This window comes from Cebus imitator, unplaced genomic scaffold (assembly GCF_001604975.1).
Source record: "Cebus imitator isolate Cc_AM_T3 unplaced genomic scaffold, Cebus_imitator-1.0 Scaffold615, whole genome shotgun sequence".
Taxonomy (NCBI): Eukaryota; Metazoa; Chordata; class Mammalia; order Primates; family Cebidae; genus Cebus; species Cebus imitator.
Window position 1 is genome coordinate 359,512 of NW_016107930.1, and position 27,849 is coordinate 387,360.

A 27,849-nucleotide genomic window follows, 5' to 3' on the forward strand; every position below is an offset into this window, starting at 1 on the left:
AAAAAAAAAAAAAAACACAGACAGAATTCATAACACTTCAAATAGAGTCTTAAGTTATAATTTTTATTATAAAATTATTATTTCCCATATCTCTCAGTGAACATATATACCACTTATATACTCTGAGCTTGTCATAGATAATTTCCAGAATGCTAAAATATCTCATAGAAGCTTTATGAGGAATTGTTTTCATCAGAAATTTTCTATGTAGTTTTGTGACATTAATACTATGAAATTATTTGCGAGTTTTGACACATGTAATGAAGATCATGACATCTGTTTAACATCTTGAGCAAATATTATTCTTTGCAATTAGACATTCTTGTAATTTGGCTTTTCTTCTAGAATAGAGAGTAGAATCAAGAACAAAAGCACTTAAGAATTGAAAACCATAAAGAATTTGAGAACTCCTGTAGTTTAACCTTCCTCATATATTTTGTGTAATTGTTTATGCTTTAAAAACCTTTTTGTGTTTTCCCGTAATTATTGCCCAAAGATAAAAAGAATAAATACTTTCATCTACATAATAGCCCTTTAATTATTTGAAGATAATGGTTCTTCAGTTTCTCACACAAACATGATTAAAGGAGACTTCATCATTCTTGTCAGGCTCAGCGGGTTAACAACCAGCCTCATGTTGTTCAGGTAGAATTTGACCAAACCAGGAAAAGGCAATCTTAACTTTCTTGGTTTTTAACCAATACTTCTATTAAAAAATAACCAAAAATACTGTAGGTTTTTATTTATAAAATGAGCTCATATTTGTTTTTAAATATATAATTCTGTTTTGTGGCCTTAGGAGTGAAATAATACACAAAGCCTCCCAGCTTTGTGGATTAGTAACAATATGCCATCAAAATCCTCATTCGGGCTCTTTAGAAAAATATCAAATGGTACAAATATGAGAAGGCCTTCAGCAAGTTTGCCTCTGTTGAATTCAGATATGCCTGGTTTACAATATTTTTTAATGTTTTCAGGTTCATAGTTAAATGATTTTCTTCTATTTAATTATGTTTTAAGAACTCAATATACTTAGTAATACATTGTTTATACATCTATTTTTACATTCAATAATTCTAGTTCTGCTGTGTAATTGTCTGACTTCACATTTACAGTAATAATTGATTTAGGAAGAGAATTAAAATGAAAAGACAAAAAATAATTCAGAGGCATGCTTTCAATAACTTTAAACTTGCTGGGAAAAAAAGAGAGTATCATTTGGTTATCAGATGACAGCTCAACTTCCAACAGGTATAGGTCACAGGTCTCACTTTGTAGTGCCCTGGAGCTCACTGTATGACCTCCACATGACACCAATAAGGATTCCACAAAGAACTAAAATATCACAATTCTACTGGCTAACTATAGCCTCCCGCTAATACATGGTTCCTCACTTGTCTTCTTTCATTGACTTAAACAGTGATTGCCCCTTTAAGAATTGAAGAATACTCTTAACAAACATGGAGTACAGGAAAGATACTATAAGCAATATAGAATGAAAATATATTCTAAATCAATTTTAGTAGAATACACTGTAGTTTAAGATTAATTGTAAGAAACAATGTGTTTCATGTACCTACTGTACACGTTATGAAGGCAGTACTTAAAAACTCCATTAGAGAGAATTTGTAATTACTATTCTCCACAGTTGAAGAAACTGAGGCACAGAGAATTCAAGTAAGTACTAAAGGTCACATAGCTAGTAACAGGGAGAACCAAGGGTTTATATGTCAGTAGTCTGCTTCCAGATCTAATTTTAACAACTACCACCATGCAGCTTCTCAAAAAGAGGTGTTGTATTGGCTCTGACCAAGGGTTTATTTAGAAAAAAAAAATATTTATTTATTTAAATCTTCAGAAAAGGCTGCCTAAATAGTGATTGAAACTTAACATTTCAAAACACCTCGTGATGCTTCCTCTACTTGCTTGCATCAACTTCCTCTTCTTCTCTTCCTCTTCTTCTTCAGGAAAGTGTACCACCATCCCTCTTGCTCCTTTAGCATCTCTCTTCTGGCAATTACAAAAACATCCTATCTTGTTCCCCAGTATTTTCTTTTGTTTTCCTATAATACATTCTCCACAAAGATCCAAAGTAGGCTTTACAAAACATAACACAGATTGTGTACTTTTTACTTGAAGATATTTAATGAATTCATTTGTAATTAGAATAAAATCCAAGGTGCTTACCAAGGCTTAGGAGACCTTAGATGATTTGACTTTGTCCACCTCTACAACCTAACCTTGCAAGACTCTCCCATTTATTAAAACATGTTTCATCTGTCCAGACATGTATTCTGTTCCCAAATTTTGTTCCCAGACTCAGGAACCTTGCATCTGCTCTCTCCTCTGCCTAGAATGTTCTTTCCTCTACTGCGCATATGGTGGGCTCTTTCTCATCAATCAGGTCTCACTTCAATGTCATTGATTCATAAATACCTATAACAATTTTCTCTAAAGTAGGTGCCCTCTGTCACTATCTATTGCATCACTGTTTTATTTTCTTTTTATCACCTATCATTATCTGAAATAGCTTATCTTACTGGCATGAATAGTTTCAATACAAATTACCAATGCAGTTATTTTAAAAAGATACAATCACTCATCAAGGACTACCAAGAACATTCATTATAAGGAAATATGCTTCTTCATTAAACACCATGAGCATCTGGGGAGCATCTGTTCTTGTCTCTTCCTCACTGTGTCCTTTTTTTCTTTATGTTTTATGATCTCCTACTATCTTCCTGTATTCACATAATTTGGGAAATTTTTTTCTCAGATCATCAGTGCTGATGAGCTGAACAAATACAGATGTTCTTATGGGGGTTAGAGTATTTAGAAGGATTTGTCCAGGAGAATTGGGATGCACTTCTGCTGAGTCCCAGCCAGAAGAGTGAAGGGTATTTAAATGTTCTCTCACTAGAAATTAGGTCATTTTTTTTTCTCTTTGTATAATAGATTTCCAGATAAACGTCCATCCATCCATCCATCTATGACATGCCATATGTACATATTATTTCCCTGCTCTACAAACACCAGCTAGACCTCTATGTAGGTAGTAGAATAACATAGAATTCATTTTTCATCTAGTTTATAATTTTAATCCATTGATGGCAGACTTGATGGAGATGCCAAAATATCAAGGCATAGAACTTATTGCTGAGAGCTCAGAATGGAAAGAAAAATCAGATGAGATCTCCAGAACAAAGACTTCAAAGTAAAGAACAAATATTACAGTAGCGTCACTGATAACATTGCCTATGCACTTCAGAGTGTACTTCTGCGTGTAAGAATGGGACTGGAAATAGCAAGAGATTATGGAAAAAAAGGATGAGAATGTTTTCTTTGTTAGAATTGTCTTTTAACCTAGCTTTTAATATCCTGGATCTAACAATACTGTGGTTTGCCAAGATGTCATTTCAAAGACTGTGTGGTCTGGATTGGCCTCTGTCAGCTTTTAAGTTGTTTAGAACACCAAAAGGCTGTAACTCTTCCAAAGAAGTGGACTCTAGCACATGTTCCAGTCTGTGTAAAGTTCACTTTTGTGTCCATGTCATTACATCTCACACCACTAGCTCAGGCTTTCATTTGGAGACTTTTCTATATCAACTATTAATGGAATTTTTCCTGATTAATTTTGCAAATCGTTAACTGATTTTATTGTTTATGGATATATTTATCCATTTATCAAACTTTTCAGATGTGTTTCCTTTATATTTGTTGCCAAAGATGCAAAGAATAATATAATCTGTGTAATTAAGAAGTTCAAATTCTAATATGGGGGAAAACACATAAAGTAACAATCTAGGGGTTCTTAACTAGCTGAATGTGCAAATTTGGTTTAGGAAAAAGAATAAATCTTAGCTTTTAGAGAACTGAAAATTAGCATTTTCTTCAAAATAAATGCAGACCATAAGCTACAGTACAATTATTAATACCAGGGACTTCTTCATCAATAGAAATTGTAAATACTGTTACCTCACATTATAGTTGATACAATTGTATAGAAATATTTAGCTCATCTCTTCTTTAAATATAGTTATTAACTATCCACAGACCTTGTTATTTAATTAGTTGAAAAATCACAATGATTACTACATCACAAATTTGAGTTTTTAAAATATTTTGATAACTCTATTGTGTTTTCATCTCTTTATAATCACAAAACATTATCCTCAAAAGGGTTTATACATTTCACCAGATTGTCATGTCTCTGTCCAAGAACTTGTGGTCTAAGGTGACAATCTAATTTATCATGCAAACTAAGACACTTTTGAAAATGAAAGGAAACACCCTTAATAATTATAGAATATATGATGATATTAAAATCTGTTTTGGAGTTTACCTATTTTAGCTCCAAATTAAAATTATAATTGAGATAAAAGACATTATGGTTTTTAGCAAGGTTTTTAATGAATAAACATGAACAATAAGAAAAAGTGATAATGTGTGAACGGAAAGAGATCACTGCGCTCTCTCTGCACCCAGACTGCCATCTGCCCCTTTTCTCAGACAGGTTGCATCAATGTGAGCATATTGACTCTTTAATGCTATAACAGAGGCTTACACTATCACAATGCACTGCAAACTTGAGCCAGCCACCTTTCAGTTATTATACTGCTGCAATTTTTAAAAAGAGCTATCATATATGGACATATTTTGAAATTCTCTTATTTTGATGTGTTTTGGGTTTATATTTTAGTACCTATTTCACTATAGATAGTAAACAACCTAGTAGACTTCACAATTTCTGAATTCAAATAATATTAGGTCTCACATAATTTTTAATAGGTAGATGAATATATTGCAGAATCTTCACATTAATTTAGTTAAAAAAATCTGTCAAGATGCCAAACAACCACAGCTTCACAGAGAAGGAAAAGATCACCAATTTTAGAGTAGATGGCTATGGGGATCAACTGCCAATGAGGCCACATATTAGCAATAAAGTCTTGGCAAAATGATGTAATATATTTGAATCTGATTCCTGCCTTCCCTCCCAGGTTAAAGATGGAGGAAGAGTTGGAAGGATTGAATGACACGCTATAGAAAAATTCCTTAGAAATGGGTACATCTTTTGTGAGATTGGTACCCTATAACAAAGATCTGTAATATTTATAAAATGCCACCATCATTTCTTAGATCTTCATGCTAAAAACCATAGATATACATTTGGTGTTTAAGTTTCCTCTGCCAAATTTGACAAGTATTTTTACCCCTTTCTTGATAAAGCTTACATATTCTTCTCTTCCTTTGAATTTTCTCAACAATAACTCAAATACAAGTGCTCATGTCTTATAAATTATTGCAAACAATTCCTAATATATCTTCTCCCATAACATAACCAATACAACTCTATGCTCATATTTTTATGTCCTCATTCTATCATGTTAAAAAATGTTTATCCTTAATAATGCTGTTTAGTCTCAACTTCAGATTTCAAGTGTTCATCTTGTTTTATTTAGCCAAATGTACATATTTTAATATTGACCAACTACATTGTCAAAGTATACACAGGACTCTTTTTGTTCCTAAACTCTATTATTTGTAAATGAATTCAACTTAAACATACTGTTTTCCTCTCAGCCTAATTTTGATTTTGCTATACAAATTCAATTAAAATATTTTTCAGTTAGCCTTATTTAAATCACTTTCATGTAGAAATAATCCATTATGTGAAAATGTGTTTACAATATATAGGTATGTAGTTGCTGATGTTATATAATAATTCATTACATCAAGAAAATGGGTTGAATTGGCCAAAGAAACCCCTTTGGGTTTCCTATTTGCACTGAGTATTTGCAATTCAAGAATTTTACCACTAGATGGTAATCACAGACCACACTGATTTCATGGGTATATTATCTAGATACCTATTTGGGGGATAATGCCCCACATGAAGCTTTTTTTTTTAAACTTTCTAACCAAAATAATTATCTATATATTCATCTCATCTACCTATATTTAAGTATGTGTGTCAATATTTGTGTCTATATATACACACACATTTAAGCATATGAAATTATTTCAATAACAATACACTGTTTAAAAATTTAAGGAATAAACATATTGAGATATCCCTAATTTTCATTTTTTCTTTATTTACTTACCCAACAAAACTTTTAATTTTGAAGACATTAATGTTCATCACACTAGTTTCAGTTTTTTCTATTAGAAAATATCATTTGCTTTAATCTCAGATTACAATTTCAAAGTACTGTGCTTATCATACCTAGAGACTCAGCAAAGTCCCTGCAATTACAAAGACACTGGCAAATTTTAAACCACCAGTCTTGTTACAATTATGCTTTGAGGAATTGTGAGTATAGGAAGCACAAACTCTTTAAGTAAGTAAGCAAGATATCTACACTTATATGAAATTATATTTTTCACTAATGCCTCACTCCTTTCTCTCGTGGTTTGAACTAAATGCGGGTGTTCTTCCATATAACTGTTGACATGCTTTTGAATTCCGGGAAGAGTGGCAAGGCATCAAGGAGCAGGGCAAGTCTCATCACTTCTGCACTATTTCCCCACCCATTTCTTGGTGTTATTTCTAGCTTACGTTGAATTGGCATCAAGTGAGAACCTGCCACACCCCTCTGTTTCTGCAGGAGAGTGGCTGACAGTCAGAAAGCCAGTCTGACATAGTGGCTGATTATTATTGCCTTTTGATAATTAGCGGTACAATTAAGGCACCTAATGTCAAAGTTTTCTTTTTTTTTTTTTCTGTAATTGCCATTTCATGCGCACTCTTTTATTGCCTCAACTAGTTTGCAAATTCCACAACAAATATGCTATCTTCCAGCTCCTATAGCAATGAGGGCAGTACTACAAAAATGTATTAACAAATCTTAAAATAACGCAGTTTATCTGTGTTTTGTTTAATAACAACAATACCAGTAGAGACTTTTATAAGAGCCAATCAATTATTTGTATTTTAGAAAAGTAAACTAAACAATTAGGGAATAATTTTGTCCACTTCATTTCATAAAACCTGTTTTGTTTCCAATTGTTTCAGTGTTTAACAAAGAGTTTTTTCCTTATGTATTTTTTTTGAGGGAAATAATGTGATGAGATAAAGTGAGCACTTTTCAGCTTCTCTTTCATAAAGCATACTATTAACTATCAACAATAAAGCTTGCTTTCCATTGATAAATTTTGTTAAATTATCAGTTAATGAGTAAGTATCCAGCATGGCATTAAGCCCTTTTTAAAGTGATAGTTGATTTTTGCAACACTTTGAAGTCTATATTATAATGTAATTACCAAATTATCTGATTAAGAAAGTATTTTGTAAAGTATACTTCACCCAGTAACAATTCACCTGTTACTACTTAAATTATTTTTCTCTAACAGAAAAACAAAAGTTAAGGACAATCACTTACTGGCTATGGTTGACTGGTTACTTCTGTGCTTGTTTATTCAGATATAGTCTTCAGAAATAAAATGAAGCAAAATAAAATTATATTATCTACTACATAAAGTCCAAATTCTATGTAACCATCTGCATCAGTGTGCAGTTTCAAATAGCATTTGGCTATAAAGAACACAATGGATTATGCAGGCAATTGCAAAACATTTTCTGGTGCCCCTTGTTTCTTTGTGCCATTCCACAACTTGCTTTTCATATTGCTGACATTTGCATTCGTGGAAATAATTAGTTCCCAACATCAGAAAAGCACCATTCATGATTTACAAATATATATAAATGATTCAAGGTAACAGAATTTGCTTAATGCAGGTAAAATCAATGTGCAGCTATGAGCAGCAGTCTTAAAGCTCCAACTTCAAATTAAAGATAATTAAACTAGAGTCTTTTAACAAGGGAAAAAGATTCAAGTTTGAGGGCGACTTAATTATGTTCATTGCAACACGTATTAGTGAAACATCAATAAAATGTGATATAATTCAGGCAGAGTTTCAATTAAACCCATACTGCATCTAGAATATATTGAATTGACAGTTTCGTCTAAATTACTGATGTTTTTGATGATATTAACTATTGGGATAAATAGCTAGTGATTGCATTTCCTCAGATCTTTTATTGTCAATTAGAATTTCAAAGTTACTTAAGTGTAATTTCTCATTTGTAAAATTCCTCATTTGTAAAATTAAAGAATTTGGGCTGATGTTTTTTAAGATTTCTTAGATTCCCCCAAATCTACTGTCATCTGAATTACTTAAAAATCATAATTCAAATGAGGTATATGGCTAGTTGCTTGCATTAGAAATTGAAGGAAAAGTTTCTGGAGTGTGTCAAAACTCTAAAATACTATTTTATTTTTGAATGCCTTTGGACTTCCCACTGTTTAAAACAAACAAACAAGCAAACAGCAACAATAATAAACAATCTTTCAGAGTAAATACGATCTATTTACCAGAAGTTGAAAAAAAATTAGTCATTGTCAACTTTCTCTTGCATTGAGAAACCCCACAATTATAGGTCTTCAGTCTTTAAATTTTCTTTAAATGTAAGACATTCCACTGATGTTTTACTCAATGCTTGTGTTGTGTCAGTCATTGGAAAGCCACAGTGAATGAGATGAGAGTCTGTTATCAAGGAAGTTACAACTTACTGGGAAAGACAGATTTTTTTCCCACTAATTACAAGTCAAATGGTGAGAGAATGATCTAAAACAGAAGCACAAAAATTGTGAGAGACAATAGATCTGACTGAAAATGATGAGGGAAAAAATTTGTAAAAAGATCATATTATGTATTTGATCTAAGCATGAGGAATAATAATTGCTAAAATGTATTGAGATTGTCTTTTTATCAGATAATCACTAAGTATTTTTCTGTATCTTGTACTACAAAAATCCTATTAAATAGGCACAATTCTTATTTTACCCGTTTAATAATGAAGAACAGAAAGAGAAGTGACAAGAAGAAAATATACTTGTTTATTTGCTCACCAATACTGATTAAATGCTTACTCTATGGGACCTCTTTTTCCAGGAGTGGAGGGTAAAATGGTGGCTACCATATTCTGCTGTCAAGGAATTCAGCAGGGGTCAGAGGTGGTAGCATGCATAGAAACAAACTTTCATTACAGCACAGTGTAATCAGTGTACCAAAGGGTAAGTGCCATCAGTAGAAAAAGCAGGGTTTTCCTGGAGGAAGTGACATCTAATGGACTGAAAGATGATTAGGAGTTGGCTCTCATTAGAGAGAAGGGAAGTACTAAATACCCCAAATTAAAAAAAAATACATTTTGGGAATTATAGTAGTACATTATGGTTGGCTAGTACATGCACTAAATTAGTAAATTAGTGCATTGTGGTTTGGGTTTGATGCTGGGAGAGACAAGTAGGCACTGGATTATAAAGCATCTCTAAGAAGAAGGATTATATGTTGTCTTGGTTGCCCAGAACAGTCCTAATATAATTATTGATAGTGCTTCTTGTCCCCAGATAATTACTTAAAGGTACCACTTTTAGCTCTCAAAATTTTCCTGCTAGATGCTAAAGTATATGTTTAGGTGGTTTGACCTTTTTGTGAGGGCAGTGGAACACATCGATAGCATCTCATTGTGTTTTGACTTGCATTTCTCTAATGATCAGGGATCTTGAGCTTTTTTTCATATGTTTGTTGGCCACATAAATGGCTTCTTTTGAGAAGTGTCTTTTCATACCCTTTGCCCACTTTTTAATGGGGTTGGGTTTTGTTTTCTTGTAAATTTGTTTAATTTCTTTGTAGATTCTGGACATTAGACTTTGCCAGATGAATAGATTGAAAAATTTTCTCCCATTATGTAGGTTTTCTGTTCAGTCTGATATATTTTTTGTTTATATGCAGATCTTTAATTAGATCCCATTTGTTAATTTCTGCTTTTGTTGCAATTGCTTTTGACATTTTCGTGACAAAATCTTTGCCTGTGCCTATATCTTGAATGGCATTACCTAAATTTTCTCTTAGGGTTTTTATAGTTTTAGGTTTCATATTTAAGTCTTTAATCCATCTTGACTTAATTTTTGTATAAGGTGTAAATAGGGGTCTCTGTTTCAATTTTCTGTAATGGCTATCCAGATCTTCCAGAACCATTTATTAAATGGAGAATATTTTCCATATTTCTTGTTTTTGTCAGGTTTGTTGAAGATCAGATGGGTGTAGATGCGCAATCTCACTTCCGACTTCTTTATTCTGTTCCACTGATCTATGTGTCTATTTTTGTGCCAGTACAATGCTGTTTTGGTTACTAGCTTTACAGCGTAGTTTGAAGTCAGTTGGCATGATGCCTCTAGCTTTGTTATTTTTGCTTAGGATTTTCTGGTTAAATGGACTCTTTTTTGGTTCGCATGAATTTTAAATTTTTTCTTCTAATTCTGTGAAGAATGTCAATGGTAGTTTAATGGCAATAGCATTGGATCTATGAATTACTTTGAGCAGTTTGGCCATTTTCACGATATTGATACTTCCTATCCATGGAAGCATGGAATGCGTTTCCATTCGTTTTTGTCTTCTCCGATTTCTTTGAGCAGTGGTTTGTAGCTCCTCTTCAAGAAGCGAAGGGACCCTTTACTTTCCTTGCTACATGCATTCTTAGGTATTTATTCTTTTTGTAGCAATTGTAAACGGAAGTCCATTCATGATTTGGCTCTCTGCTTGTTGGTTGTGGGTGCATAAGAATGCTTGTGAGTTTTGCACATTGATTTTGTATCCTAAGATTTTGATGAAGATACTCATCAGCTTAAGAAGCTTTTAGGATGAGATAATGGGGTATTCTAGATATAGAATCATGTCATCTGCAAACAAAAACAATTTGCTTACAGTCTTCCTATATGAATACCCTTTACTTCTTTCTCTTGCCCGATTCCCCTGTCTAGAACTTCCAATACTATGTTGAATAGGAGTGGTGAGAGAGGGCATTTTTGTCTTGTGCCAGTTTTCAAAGGGAATGCTTCCAGCTTTTGCCTATTCCATATGATATTGGCTGTGGGTTTATCATAAATAACTCTTGTTATTTCGAGGTATATTCCTTCAAAACCTAGTTGTTTTTTTTTTTGAGAATTCTTAATATAAAGGGATGTTGAATTTTATTGAAGGCTTTTTTTCTGCATCTACTGAAATAATAATGTGGTTTCTGTCTTGAGCTCTGTTTGTATTATGTCTTACGTTTATTGATTTGTGTAAGTTGAACCAGCTTTGCATCAAGGATAAAGCTGACATGATCATGGTGGACAAGTGTTTTAATCTGCTGTTGGATTCAGTTTGTCAGTACTTTATTAAGGATTTTTGCATCAATATTCATCAGAGATATTGGCCTGAAGTTTTCTTTTTTTGTTATATCTCTGTCAGATTTTGGTATCAAGATGATTCTGGACCCATAAAATGAATTAGGGAGGAGTCCCTCCTAATCAAGAATTTGCAATAGTTTGAGAAGAAATGGTACCAGTTCTTCTTTTTACCTTTTGTAATATTCAGCTGTAAATCTCTCTGGTTCTGGGATTTTTTTGGTTGGTGGCTATTTATTACAGCCTCAATTTCAGAATTTATTATTGGTCTATTCAGAGATTTAGCTTCTTCCTATTTCAGCCTTGGAAGGGTATATATGTTCAGGAATTTATCCATTTCTTCTAGATTTTGTAGTTCATTTGCATAATGGCGTTTATAGTATTCTCGGTTGTATTTCTGTGGAATCAGGGTGATATCACCTTTATTACTTTTTATTGTGTCTGGTTCTTCTTTCTTTTTTACTAGTCTAGCTAGTGGTCTATTTTATTTGTTTTTCAAAAAGCAGCTCCTGGATTTATTAATTTGTTGAACAGTTTTTTGTGCCTCCGTTTCCTTCAGTTCTGATCTGATCTTAATTATTTCTTGTCTTCTGCTAGCTTTGGGGTTTGTTTGCTCTTGGTTCTCTAGTTCTTTAAGTTGTGATATTAGGATGTTGATTTGAAATTTTCTAGCTCTTTGATGTGGGGATTTCGTGCTATAAATTTTCCTGTTAACACTGCTTTAGCTGTGTTCCGGAGATTCTGGTATGTTGTCTCTTTGTTCTAATTAGTTTCAAGTAACTTCTTGATTTCAGCCTTAATTTCATTATTCAACCAGGAGTCATTCAGGAGCAGGTTGTTCAGTTTCCATGTAGTTGGCTGGTTCTGAGCGAGTTTCTTAATCCTGAGTTCTAATTTGACTGTGATTTGTTCTGCTTGACTGTTAAACTTTCAGTTCTTTTGCATTAGCTAAGGAATGTTTTACTTCCAATTATGTGATCAATTTTAGAGTAAGTACTTTGTGGTACCAAGAAGAATTTATATTTTGTTGTTTTGGAGAGTTATGTAGATATCTATTAGGTCCACTTGATCCAGAGCTGAGTTCAAGTTCTGAATATATTCGTTGATTTTCTGTCTCAATGATCTCATATTGACAGCAGAGCGTAAAAGTCTCCCACTATTGTCATGTGGGAGTCTGTCTCTTTGTAGGTCTCTAAGAACTTGTTTTATGAGCTCAGTCCCAGAGGGGCATCACCCTGATGCTGGCAGGAACATTCCTGTATAGGCTGTCTTGCGACCCCTGTTGGGGGGGTCTCGCCCAGTCAGGAGGCACGGAATCAGTGACCCACTTAATGAAGCACTCTGGCTGGCCCTTGGCAGTGCACGTTCACTGCGCTAGGGGGAGTCCCTCTTGCCGGGACTGTCTGGACTCTTCAGAGCCAGCATGCAGGAAAGATGAATTCTCCAGCTCCTGATCTCAAGCGATCCGCTTGCCTTGGCTTCCCAAAGTGCTGAGATTACAGGCATGACCCACTGCGCCCCGCCAGGAAATATTAATTCTAAAGAACTTCAGAGACTGCCACTGCCCTTCCACCCAGGGGCTTCATTCCAGGGAGATCAGAGCTCTATCCATAAACCCCTTTCTGGAGTTTCTGAAATTCCCACAGGAAGGCCCCGCCTGCTGAGGAGAAGTGTATCTGGGTCCCACCTCAAGAGGCAGTCTGCCCACTATCCGCCACAGCCGTTGTGCCTTGCTTATCCTGGGCACCAGCAGGGAAAAATGGACGACTGGAGCCGCAGTGGTTGCAGGCTCCTCTTCCCCTGAACTCGTTCATCCTAAGCAGTGTCCAGCCTGCTGCTGCTGGCTGCAACCGGAGCAGCCGCCAAGCGTCTGCACAGCTCTGTGCTTGGAACCCAAGGCCCTGGTGGCATGAGCTCACGAGTGGTCTCCAGATTGGAGAGTTTCACAGACCCATGAAAACGTCATAGTTTCCTAGGTAAGGTAGCACAATCACCCACCACCTCTCTTGGCTGGGGTGGGAGTTCCCTTTGTCCTGTGCAGCTCCCAGGGCCATTGCTCTAGCCCGCTTTTCCTCACTCTCTGTGGGTCACTCCCTGTGGGTCACTCCAGCTGCCTGGTGGTCCCCGTGAGAGATACCTTGATACCGCAGCTGAAGGTTGAGGATTCACTCGCAATTTTCGTTCTTCTCAGTGGGAGCCACTGATTGAAGCTGCTTCTAGTCAGGCATCTGGGTCCCCCCTGAATTTCATCTTAAAACTTTTATAATTTGAAGTTGGTAATTGATTTCAGGCATAATTTTTTTTTACATTGTCCATTAAAGTCTTTGCACATTGAAACCATTGGATACAGTTTTTCTGAGTTTAATCCTTAAAACTCTTTTTATCACTTCATTAAGAAGTTATGATAACTCAGAGGAATTGTAAGTTTATAAGTTATTTACAGATGAAATAATAAATAACATTTATCATAGCTTCTTTAGTAATTACAATGAACAGTATTACACCAATTTTAAATTTGAAAACCAGTATTTTCAATTTAATAAGCATTTTATGAACACTTATTAATTACTCAGCTCTATACTAAGAAATAGTAAACATTTAAAAATATATTGTATAAGTAATGCACTTTTAAAAATCAGAATTGGGTAATAATGTGAATTATTTTTTAATTATGAAAATATTTCATGCATATCTATACGTGCTAGGTATTTGTGAAAAGCAGAGTTGATACGATGCTGAATAATATGGACAGTCTCAATAGCCTATGGCTTATGACCTCTGATTTCACTTAAATATAAGTGAAAAAACAAAGTCCATGCTGAGGCAAATCACAATTTCAAGCATTAAGAAGGAAAACCTAATTTCTGGGGGCAGAAGTGGGAATGAAGTCTTCATAGAATCCTGAAAATTGAATTTAGCTCTCTCAAGAGGTAAGTTTTAGAAGAGTGTAATAAACAAAATAGTTTATACCAAAATTTGAAAGTCTATGTGAAGATTTGAAAGAGTACCATATATTTGGGGACATTGAGTCATGCCTTCATGACTTCATGTCTGACTGAAATGAATTTGAAAGAGTACCATATATTTGGGGACATTGACTCATGCCTTCATGAGGAGGTCATGAGGGCCCTTAAGAGAGGCTGAGGAGTTTGGGCTTTATGCAAAGGAAGTTGTCTAATGCTTTACCCAGAGAAGAGCTAATGACCGCCTTGCTCTACATAGATTCCTATGGCTACCATTTGCACAACTTCCAGGGGGCCAGTTGTAGAGAAGTGGATACTATTTAACTATGTGAACAGAAAGGTGATGGGAAACCAAAACGTTACCTATGGAGACCAAAGGCAGTAAAAGACTTTGGGAGAGAATTATGGGCAGAAATGGATGACATAGGTGTTTGATTAGGTAAGTGGGAACATACTGCTGTCAAGAATAATCCTAGTTTACATGAACAAAGAAGTTATTGATAAACAACTCAGGAAAAGCATTGGAATTGAAGGATAATCATACAGTTCAGTTTTGAACATACTGCATTTGAAGTGCCTCAGAGAAGTCAACTCTTCTGAGTGATATGTTTCACAGTCATCAACACATGGGGTGGGGAGGGAGAGATGAAGCCACCAGGTAAGTGAAATCTGTAAGAGGGTGAGTAATGTGACAGCAGAAGCAGACCTAGGAAAAAATCATGAGGAAGACAAATGTGTTCCAGTAAGATTGAGAATAAAACCTTTCCTTTGGGTTTAGTTGGTAAAGAGTAGTAGTCAGCTCCCTAGACAGGAACAGTTGCAGTATAGTGACAGGAACTGCCACCCTGCATGCCAAGTGTTCATCACAGTGTAGACAACATTAGTGCTTCAAAATGCAAATCTGATCATTCTTTACACCACCTTAAAACTAAATAAACATGGCTTTTTATTGCTTTGGGTAATAAAACAAAGCTTATTAACCTGGACTTTGAGGTCTGTCTGGTCTGGTTCTGATATCCTTCTACAGACCTCTTTCCCTCCATGCCTCTCAGGGTTAGCTATTCCCATCTTTTTCTGTGTACTCTCTCGGTTTACTTCTGCCATTGGTCTCTTCTTAAAATGCACCTTCCTCTTCTCTCTGCTGTGTTAACTTACATATTTTGTTTTCTCGTTGTATCTCTTCATTGATGACATCTTAAACTTCTCATAGGTCAAATCCCACTATTATAGTTGAAAAAATATATACTCTCCTTTATAATGCACGTTTGGTATCCACTGACCCAAGCAGATGGAGTTTCATGGCAAGAGGTACAATATATGATGTGACTTGCTATTGAATATTCAGCATGCTATAAATTATAGGGTTTCAGTTAATACTTTTTAAAATAAATAGATGAGCTTCAATAGGTACTAAAAGAGTAAGATGTCAGGAATTAAATCTTCCTCTTTAATCTGTTTTTATTTTTTAAAGAAATGTAGCTATAATGGGGAAGACAAAGAAATGGAAATAGGAGGGAGGGACTTGCGAAATGTTTCCAAACATAATCTTCAAGCCTCCCTTTTCTTACTTGTATTCTTTTAAAAATACTGGATTTATTTTAACATTGTTGAATTGACTATAAGTTGTCCCAAACTCTATATGCATAACATCTATTTACTGTGCTTTTGTAACTTTTCAGTTTGATGGTTTGTTGCTCTTGAGATAATAGTTTAAAAAATCGTACAAGCTGTTGGAATATTTGCATAGTGATTATATGCTGAATAGCAGCTTGGATTTTCTATTTCCATCTGCTTCAACTTAGTACGTGTAAGAGGTATTATTATTATCATCATTATTATTATCATTGTAATTGTCTGAATTTAAAATTAGGAAACAGACAAACTGAATAGAATCTTTAGATGGATAAAAATAATTTTGCAGAAAGCAAATTTTTGTTTTATGTAAGAAAGTCCTTTGAATTTAATTCCCTTCTCAATTTTAAAAGGGTAAGTTTATTCAAGTGTAAATAATATGCTCATGTCTGTGACTAATGAAACAATTTAAAAATAATAAATTAGTCTGCAAAGCTTTCAGCATGTATTCTTTTTAACGTTTTACCCTTCAGTCTCCTTGAACAATGAAGGTAACCCTGTCATTGCTTGTAATCACCATCTATCGCTAAGAATAGAAACACTTCCCTGATCCGAAACTGTTCATTTTGTTACAGAACTACAAACCAGGAGTAACCAGGGGTTCTGAGAATCCAAAAAGGACTTATTAAAATCCAAGAAATTGGCCTTATTGATTCACAGTGCTTTTTAGTTTCCCATGGAGTCTACATAATATTAAATTATCTATTACTTTGTATAATTAGTACTTATTATTCATTCTGTTCCAATAGAACTGTATAGATACTGTAGGTAATTACTGGTTGATCTCTGACTTAAATTTAGTTCAGGGATATGTGTAGAATGCTGCCTCCCTTATCTCTAAGGCATTCATAAAAGGTTAGATTTTTTCATATTACAGCCTTTTATATGGTAAAGTGTCATTTGTTTCCCAAATGGATAAAATTATGAAGTATTTTTAAATGAGAAAACCCTCAGCCATCCAAAAACACAGTTAACAAGAAGGATGTTGACGCATGCTTTCGGCACCAATGGTGCTAACCAGAATATGTGCATGTATGTCAATCTTTTGCTGAAATTTAAGGATATTCCCACAAATATTAAAATGCACTTTTCAGAGGCCTGGTACCTTCTAACTTGTTCAGTTCCTTTCAATGCTTGTGCCCTGTCCTGTGTTGCTCACTATACTCTAGCAAACTTGCTTTCTGTCATTTCCTTGAGAGGATTCTGAGTCCCCACACTCTTGCCTCAGCAGAGTTTCCTGCTGCTGCTCCTCACAAGGCCTGTGGGAAATGCTCCACCCACCACCCTTCACCCAGGAGGCTCCTCTTGACCCTTTGGTGATTGCCTCACTACTGTTTGCTTAGAGATGGTTTCCCCGACACTGCAATCTAAATGATATCTCCTAAGACACTGTTTTAGCACACCCTGTAATTTGCCTTCAGACTGCTTCACACATTTTATATTTACTCATCTGTTATCAATATTCAATGCAGGTGGCATCCCCATGACTCTCTCCTTACTTCACCTTAACATCCAGGAGAGCAGACGCCATGTCACTCTTGTTCTCCACTGTGTCCCACTGTTTGGTACTGTGCCTGTGGCCTGGTAGTTGCTCAATATATACTCATTGAACAAATAAATGATCAAATATGAGTACAGAACCTTTTCATTGTAGGAATATCTGTACAGATACACAAATATTAGTGAACCTGCCCTTTGCAAATATTTTCCCTTTTTTGTTTTGGACAACATTAGGGAACTTGAGAACGTTCTTCTTCTCTTGGGAATCATGAAACAATTTGTGAACATTAGACTTCATGTTGAAGGGAATTTGTATGCATTATATCAAACCCATTCTTTATATCATCAATTCCTGACACATAATAGGCACATACAACTATTTCCCCCATGATTTAAGATATTGAATAGATACTGTCAGCCTCAGCAGTCATTACTTATCTCAATGATTATGTAGAGAAAATGGCTTCTTTTCTGAATGGCGAACTGTCCTAAGCCACCAGCCCACCTCTGTAATGCCTTTGTATATGAAGATGAAAATATAGAATCAGGTAATATGTTCTAACAAATAGCAGTGAAGGAAAAGTACTTGGCATTGTGTCTCGGTGGTAACATAAAATGAGCTTTACATTGAAAACATTACACTAAGTAACCCAAACAGGACCAACATAATCTTTAGCACTCAGAAGAGTACTTGGAAGTGATATTTGTCATCTAAATTTTAAGAAATAGCATAATAGTTTTAAATAATTCATTATGCATATTAAGGCCACATCATCATAATTATCAAAGGCCAACAGAGATATCCATTATCTTTAGTGAATATGTCAAAAATGAACTCTTGGCCCCTAAAACTGTGCCTGAATAAGACAGATAAAGGTTATTTTATTCTTTTGAAATTGTCACTGCAAAGGTTAAGAGGGACAAACACTGCAAACTTTTGATAGCAACTCCCTTGTCAAGAAACAGAATTTCTTGTGAAATAGCTGCTCTGTCTTTAAATCGAAAAATGAAATATTTTGAAATACATTTGGCGTGTATTTAAAAAATCGGTAATGAACACTAATGAATTTGAGCCATTTTGATTGTCTTGAGAGGGAAGTTGGATAATTCAATATTTAATTTTCAAAAAGCTGGATTTAAGCAATAGTCCTTCAGCTAAATAGTGGTCCTGAAGAATGAGGTTTTAATGTATTTGAAAATATATGTCCAATCATTTAAAAATAGACTCTCAAAGCATCTTACTAACAAATAAACATTTACCCTGATAGATGTGAACTGTTATGTTTCACATTGTATTTTTTTTTTTTTGAGACAGAGTTTCACTCTTGTTACCCAGGCTGGAGTGCAATGGTGGGATCTCGGCTCACCGCAACCTCCGCCTCCTGGATTCAGGCAATTTTCCTGCCTCAGCCTCCTGAGTAGCTGGGATTATAGGCACGCGCTACCATGCCCAGTTAATTTTTTGTATTTTTAGTAGAGACGGGGTTTCACCATGTTGACCAGGATGGTCTCGATCTCTTGACCTCATGGTCCACACACCTCGGCCTCCCCACATTGTATTTTTTAAAAATTTCAGTAGCAAGATAAAAAATAGAAATATATAAATGTTATGAAACTCTTGTTTTGTTTAATATGAAAGGTTATAAATTAAAAATTACATTTTACATTTTTGTAATCAGCAACTAAGCATTTTACAGATAAAATAATGATATTCATCTGTATTTGATTTGTGACTAATACTTAGGTTAAAATGGACTTTACGTCATATGTATATTCTAGTGAATATTCTTAGTGGGCAATATACCAATTTTTAAAAAACAAATATCAAACTTTATTTTTGATTCAGGCAAAATTCAAATAACATAACCATTTTAAAGTAAGCAACTCTGTGGCTTTTAGTGCATTTTCAATGTTGTACAATCGCCATCTCTATTTCTACAACATTTTTGTCACCCCAAAAGGAAACAGGCACACATTAAGCAGTTACTCCACATTCTTTTAACCTCCTAGTCACTGGCAGCCACCTACCTTCCTTCTGTGTCTATGGATTTACTTATTATTCGTAAAGTGATGTTGTATATGACCTTTCATGTTTAGTAGGTTACTTAGCAAAATTTCCTCGAGGTTCATCCTCCAGGATGATACATAAACATTGTAGCATGTTTCTATACTTCATTGATTTCTATGGTTGAATAATATACCATTGTCTGTATATATCACAATTTGTTTATCCATTTATCTGACGGTGGACATCAAGCTACTTCCACTCTATTTGATTATTGTGATTAGTGCAGATGCACAAATAGTTGTTTGATTTCCAATTTTTCATTCTTTCAGGTATACTTTAAAGGGAAATTGCTGGGCCATATGATTATTCTGTATTTACCATCTTGAAGAACTGCTAAACTTTTTCTACAGAGGCTGAAACATTTCACAGCCCTAACAGTGATTTCTCTGCATTTTTGACAACATTTATTTCCTACGTTTAATAATTATATTCAGCTAGAGGCTGCCAAGTAGTATCTCATGATTTTCACTTGTATTTCCCTAAAGACCAATATGTTGAACACTTTTTCACATCCTTTTTCGTCATATATATATACCTTCTCTGGAGAAGTGTACTAATTTTTAGTAGTTACAAAATTCTTCAATAAATTCTACTCTTGCCCTTGTATCATGTAGTAATTTTAATTCTCTAAATAGCCTTTCACTTAAAACATCTTATGCCATTCAAAAAAGAAGATTAACAAATTGATAGTTTTATATCTTCATTTCATCCATTAAAGATTCATAAAAAGTACTTCATTCCTTTTTCTGGGAAATTTCCATTTTTGTCATGTCTATTTTGCATTAGTGTAGCTATTTCTGTAACTCTGTGACCAACATGTTAACCACTCTCTACAATGCTATATTACTTTCCTGAAATGCTAAATTTATATGTCAAGTGCCATGTTAATTCTCGAAACTCTCAATAATATCCTCTGGTGTTAAAGTCAGTTGTAACAGAAATGGAGGATATGACTTCGAAATTAGTTAACACATGAAAATTGTGGAATTCATTTTTTGTATACATTTTTTAATATTTACTGACAAGGCACAAAAATTGATCATCTCAAATTATACTTCAGAATGACTGCAAATCCAGTTATAAAAATGATTTATCAAAAAGAATAATTTATCTGCCTCTTTTTAACTCTAATAATTGAAGAGAATTTTCATTGTTTCTTCTGTCAGTGGCAAAATCATAAAAATAAATTAGGAATTACCTTTAAAAAAGGAGATATACAAACAAATTGTGATATATGTGTTGCAGATCTTATACTCCCAAGATTGAGAGTTGTGATGTAATGATAATATAGCATATTTCATTAAAACAGGTCCTGCTGACTTTTACTAAAATATACAATGGAACATTCTTTTTGGAGTGTAGCCCCACCATCCATATTACTCTTATAGTAATAATACTTAAAAAAAAAAAAAAAAAAAAGCTATAACCTTTATGTTTTTCATGTAAAAAAGTCTTTCTAGGTTCCATCATTATTGGGTACAGAATTTTTGCCTGATATTTTATGAGTCTTCAAATTTAATTCCATTCTTCTTCTATATAATGAGTAACAGCACCATAGTCTGCAAATTGGGTTCAGCTCAAGGCACAGGGCTGCCTCTTGTAACTATGGTCAATTCTTATTGCTGACTCAACTACTGTGGTTTAGGAACAACATCAAGCTCAACTGCTATGGTTTGAAGTGTCCCCCTGAAATGCATGTGTTGGAAACTTAATTCCCAATACAACAGTGTTAGGAGGTGAAGCCTAAAATGAGGTGATAAGGGAGGAATGAATGGATTAATCCCCTTATTGCGGGACTGGCTTCATTTTAAAAGGGGCAGCTCAGCTCCCTTTAAAATATGCTCTCTCACCCCAGGCCCCTTGCCCCTCTACTTTTTGCCATTCTTAAACAATGCTAACCCCTTGGTCTTGAACTGTGAGGAATGAGTTTCTGTTCTTTATAAGTTATCCACTCTACAGCATTCTGTTATAGCAGCACAAAATGGGCTAAGACAAAAATGTCGTCTAATTTCATGGGAAAAGAGACTTGTTAGAAGTGTTTTCAGAAACTGATAAGAACTAGAAAATCATTTCCCGTATAAGTAGACATTTTTAATGTTTACTAAAGAGGCTCAGAAACTGGTCATCTCAAATTATACTTAAGCATTACTACAAATCCAGTTATAAAAATGATTTATCAAAAAGGTTGACTTTACTTTCAAAATAAAAATTAGCCCGTCTTTTTGTTTTTTGCTTTTTCTGCCAGAAGACATAGAGACCCCGGATTTAGAGACAAAATAATTTATTACTCACAATACACACAATACATCAGAGAGCACGAGCTTCACACCAATATTCCTACCCCAAATTCCATAGGGTGATGTGGGAGTGGGCTAAGGTGAATGCTACATACACAGTCATACACAGTGGGTCTGTGTCACAGCAGAGAAATACTGAGCTTAGGAAACATCCACTCTTAGACAGGGAGCACTACCAATGTCTGCAATGGGAAACATCATCTTTGTTGTCCTTGTCAGAAAACCAAGCAGCCCTTTTCTCAGAGAAGGGCAAAATCTCCATCCATCAAGAATGTCTGCTATACAAACAGCATCAAAAAATAGTCTGCAATGGTAACAGCAAAACCCTGAATGGCTTTGCTCAGAAGTTATACAAAAACACAAATGGCTCATGAAAAATTTTCTCTCAAGAAATGTTTATCCCTCATAAGAAAAATAGGCAATCTCACATTACCATGGGATTTAATCAAAGGTGAGGATAGTCCTGACATGTCTTTAAAGTCATCTTATGGCAATTAGAGAAGCCAAAATGAAGTTGACACTGTGGATCACAGAGCACAGAGTCGGAAATGGTCTAAGTTCTTGCTTACACTGTTGAATCAATGAATCTCCCAACCCTGAAGCCCACATTTCATGTGGGCTCGTACTACACAAATAATGAATTTTATATTATTCAAGACAGTTTGAATTTGTCATTTCAGAAAACCCTCATAGATAGATTCTGACAGCCAAGTTTACTCCCTTTCTTCTAAGCTTCCTTCTCTAAGGATATCCCTATACCCACAACTAACACCTTAGGAATAGCTTTGAAAAAAAATGGAGACATGATGGAACAACAATGTTATTCATTACTTCTTATGCATTCTGTTACCTTTTAAAATTTGAAATAAAAAGTTGGTAAAACAGGTGTGTTGGAAACTTTCTAAAGCAATCTTAGTTTTCTTTGATAAATATTCACAGATTGAATAAAATAATTTTTAGAATATTCTTCTACAGACATATTGGTTGTCACAAAGCAAAGCAAATGTACTAAATGCATATTGGGACTCAAAGTACTAGGTTGTATAGCAAATCAGGTTTTCATCTATCAGTGTGAATTCTTGGAAAGCTAGGTATAGACTTCCCAAAGGCCTTAAAAAATATTTTATTTGAATTATATAATGTCCTACCTAATCTATTATAATACACAATATTAAAAGCATGTAAAGAGGCCTAATGATTTATCTGGTTTTATAAAGTTTTGATGAGTGTATTTTTTTTTTGAAAACCTGATATACGAATTTATGGTTTGTCACAATATATTTTTTTTAATATTTAAAAAGTTGTACATTTTAAAAGTGTACTTACATCAATCAACAGGTATTAAAGTTTTTGTGGAACTTCCTTTGACTTAATTTTTACTCACCAAGAAATGATTGCTTTGGTCTACTGGTAGATATTCCCTCAGGAGATGGAATATCCTGTCTATGCAGCCAGCCCTGTTTAGCACTTTTTTTTGGTATTTCATAATTGAGAATTATTTAATTTATATATTTTGTTAATATTAATCAGTCCTTTGCAGATACATTAGAACAGAGTCTTTGGACTTAAATATCTGAGAGGTTTACTCTCTGTCTGAACTGTACCAAATTACAAGATTCCCATGTGGCTTTACTTGAAGCAGCTTACAAAGCTCTTTACCAAATTGTTCTGTACCTTACAGTTTTTAAAACCCTCCTAGCTCAAAAAATTCTGAGTCTATGTGATATAGTCATTCCCTAAGACACATCTAATGAAAATACAACTCCATTTGTTTGTGTCCTCTCTTATTTCCTTGAGCAGTGGTTTGTCATTCTCCTTAAAAGGGTCCTTTGCATCCCTAGTAAGTTGTATTCCTAGGTACATTCCATCAATACCTAGTTTATTGAGAATTTTAGCATGAAGGGCTGTTGAAGTTTGTTGAAGGCCTTCTCTGTATCTATTGAGCTAATCATATAGTTTTTCTCTTTATTTCTGTTTATGTGATGGATTACATTTATAGATTTGTGGATGTTGAACCAGCCTTGCATCCCAGGTATGAAGCCGAGTTGATCATGGTGGATAAGTTTTTTGATGTGCTGCTGGATCCGGCTTGCCAGTATTTCATTGAAGCTTTTCACATGGAGGTTCATCAGGGATACTGGCCTGAAAATTTCTCTTTTTGTTGTGTGTCTGCCATGTTTTGGTATTAGGATGATGCTGTTCTCATAAAATGAGTAATGGAGGAGTCCTTCTCATGGATATAAAGAATCAATATTGTAAAAATGGCCATATTGCCCACAGTAATTTATAGATTTAATGTTATCCCCATCAAGCTATCATTGACTTCATAGAATTAGAAAAAAACTACCTTAAATTTCATATGGAACCAAAAAAGCCTGTATAGCCAAGAAAATCCTAAGGAAAAAGAACAAAGCTGGAGGCATCGCACTACCTGACTTCAAACTATATTATAAGGTTACAGTAATAAAAACAGTTTAGTACTGGTACCAAAACAGATATGTAGACCAATGGAACAGAACAGAGGCCTCAGAAATAATGCCATACATCTACAAACATCTGTTCTTTGACAAGCCTTGCAAAAACAAGCAATGGGGAAAAGATTCCCTATCTAATAAATGGTGTTGGGAAAACTGCTGCCATATGCAGAAAACTGAAACTGGACCCCTTCCTCACACCTTATACAAAAATTAAAAATTAATGGATTAAAGACTTAAACATAAGACCTAAAACCATAACAACTCTACAAGAAAACCTAGGCAATACAATTCAGAACACAGGCATGGGCAAATACTTCATGATTAAAACACTAAAAGCAATGATAACAAAAGCCAAAATTGACAAATGGGATCTAATTAAACTAAAGAGCTTCTGCACAGCAAAAGAAACTATCATCAGAGTGAACAGGCAACCTACAGAATGGGGGAAAAAATTTGCACTTTATCCATCTGACAAAGGGCTAATATCCAGAATCTACAAAGAACTTAAACAAATTTACAAGACAAAAACAAACAACCCTATCAAAAAGTGGGCAAAGGATACAAACAGATACTTTTCAAAAGAAAACATTTATGCAGCCAACAAACACATGAAGAAAAGCTCATCATCAGTGATCACTGGAGAAATGCAAATCAAAACCACAATGAGATACTATCTTATGCCAGTTAGAACGGTGATCATTCAAAAGTCAGGTAACAACAGATGCTGGAGAGGATGTGGAGAAATGGAACACTTTTACGCTGTTGGTGGGAGTGTAAATTAGTTCAACCATTGTGGAAGACAGTGTGGTTATTCCTCAAGGATCTAGAACCAGAAATACCATTTGGCCCAGTAATCCCATTACTGGCTTTATACCTAAAGGATTATAAATCATTCTGCTATAAGGACACATGCACACACATGTTTACAGCACTGTTCACAATAGCAAAGACGTGGAACTAATCCAAATGCCCATCAATGATAGACTGGATAAAGAAAATGTGGCTCATATACACCATGGAATATTATGAAACCATAAAAAGCACTAGTTCATGTCCTTTGCAGAGGAATGGATGAATCTGGAAACCATCATTCTAAGCAAACTGACACAAAAACAGAAAACCAAATACCACATGTTCTCACTTATAAGTGGGAGTTGAACAATGAGAATATATGGACACAGGGAAGGGAACGTTGCACACCAGGGCCTGTCAGGGGATGGTGGGCTAGAAGAGCGATAGCATTAGGAGAAATACTTAATGTAGATGATGAGTTGATGGGTGCAGCAAACTGCCATGGCACGTGTATGCCTATGTAACAAACTGCACACTCTTCACATGTATCCCAGAACTTAAAGTATAATAATAATAATAATAAATAGAACTCAAATAGCAAGTTATTGAGTGTGTATGATAGATTTGTCAGGCACTGTTCAAAGAGCTATTATCTTTAATCCTTATGACAATTTTATAAGTTAAATCCTGCTTTTCTCATTAGCAGATGAGAAAACCAAGGCTTGGAGCCAAGTGCCACAGTGCTTATAAGTCACAGTGCCAGGTTAAGTCTTTTTGCTTCAAAGCCCATTCATTTCCCATTACACCATGTAACATCTCAAAAGAGATCAGTTTTAAAAAAAAATTAGCCTCAGGTTTTTATTAGTACTATTACAGTCATTGGTATCATTGAATGACATATTCACGATGACTTCAAAGGGCAACCCTGAAGAACATGCAAATGAGCTATGAAAGTCATAGGACAGAAGTAACATTTTCTTCATGATTAGCATGCCTACTTCGTAGGTATATACATATTCATAATAATGAAGTATATATTTACTATTAGTTTGGTATTATGTGAATATAAAAATATTTATATCTAGTTGAGAATATAAAATGATATCTATTTGTACTCTTTCTTTGCTCAATGGAGCTGGTAGACAAGATAAGTGAACAGTAATCAAACATGTCATTCAACTAAGAAAGACAAGTAAATATTCTCATTCTGTTCAAATAATGTGCTGCCAGTGTCAAAGAAGAGACAGAAGCAGCTGTGAGTTTTGGGGGGGATAAAATAATTTTGTAAAATATCTAGACAAACTCTTATAACGTTTCTCCAAAATGGGTTAAATTACTTTGTCTATTTGGAGGTAATATCTATAGGTAATATCTATTCATTATCCAAGGAAAATTTTAAAGATGTTCCAATATGACTTTCTTTATCAATTATTTCATATATGACACTACACATCTCAGTAACTGAATATTTATTAAATTTTCATTTCAAAGTGGCATATTTGCTTAAGAACTACCAAAGCAATATAAATAAAGTTATATCCTGTTAGACAAAAAGCAAACTTCTCAGACCATGTTGTATTGTGTTTTTCATTTTTACGAATCCTCGTTCTATATGCTGACTACTTTTCTCTTGTTGTCTTTGGAATTACTCTCAAACAACAGAGGTGGGAATATAAAAACTGAATTCTAACCTGCGGAGTTTGGATCATATATTGATTCTAGAAGTTGCTAAATGATTGCACATAAGATTTTACCCAGAATTTTTAGATTGAGATCAGAAATGGAAATGTATCATCAACTCATCAGTAGGGTATTAAAAATACACAAGAAAATATATAATTAATAAGCTGGATAGCGATTATTAAAATAGGATCAGGCAGTAAAAGAAAGAAGAGATCCAACTAGGTTTCATAACAACATGAAAATGGCTACTTTTTTGTTTCTGTAGAGACAGAATCTTTCTTTGATGCCCGTGCCAGAGTGCCATGGTGCAATCATAGCTCACTGTAACCTCCGATTCCTGAACTCCAGTGATCCTCCCACCTCAGCCTGTACCACCATGCCCATCTAATTTTTAAGTTTTCGTTGAGGCAGAGTCTTACTATGTTTCCCAGGCTGATCTCAAACTCCCGACCTCAAGTAATTCTCCTACCTCAGCCTTTAAAAGCACCGGGATAAAGCCTCGTCCCAAATGGCTACATTCTATTACCTGCTTTCCTCTTATAGCATTTAAAGTATTTACTTATTTTTCAAATAATCCATTTACTAAGTTCACTGGCTATATTTTATTTCTAATTATTCAATGAATATGGTAAATACACTCTTATATTTGTCCTTTCTAGTATGCTGCATATTCTATTAACTGATTTGAGTTTCATAGTTACTATTTTAAAAAGTCAATCCATCATTTATTCATATTGATTTTTATATTATCTTTATTCAATTACATTGATCTTTATATCACCTGTAATTTTTTATCCTAAAGTATATATGTGAAAGAAACACACACAGAGTGAAAGAAAGTGAGATAAGAGAAAGAGGACATAAAGTGTAAAAAGAGAATAAATTACAGAATTATGGTTAAAACAACAGAAAATTGCAAGATAGAAAATATATACAAGAGGTACAAAACAAAAAGTACCCATTTAAAATGTATAACCATGGAAAAATATTTTGAAAAATGTTTGAAATGCATAAACATCTTCAATGAGTCTTTGCTGGATGAAGCATAATGCCAAAATTTTTATCATTGTTAGTGTCCTTCATGCCTATCCACAAATTCCTCCCTAAAATCATTTATTGTTAAGCCAAACTGGAATACTTGTAATGTGAACATAAAATTTGTTTTTAAAAATTTTGGCTCATCACTCGTTTTGACCCTCTTGC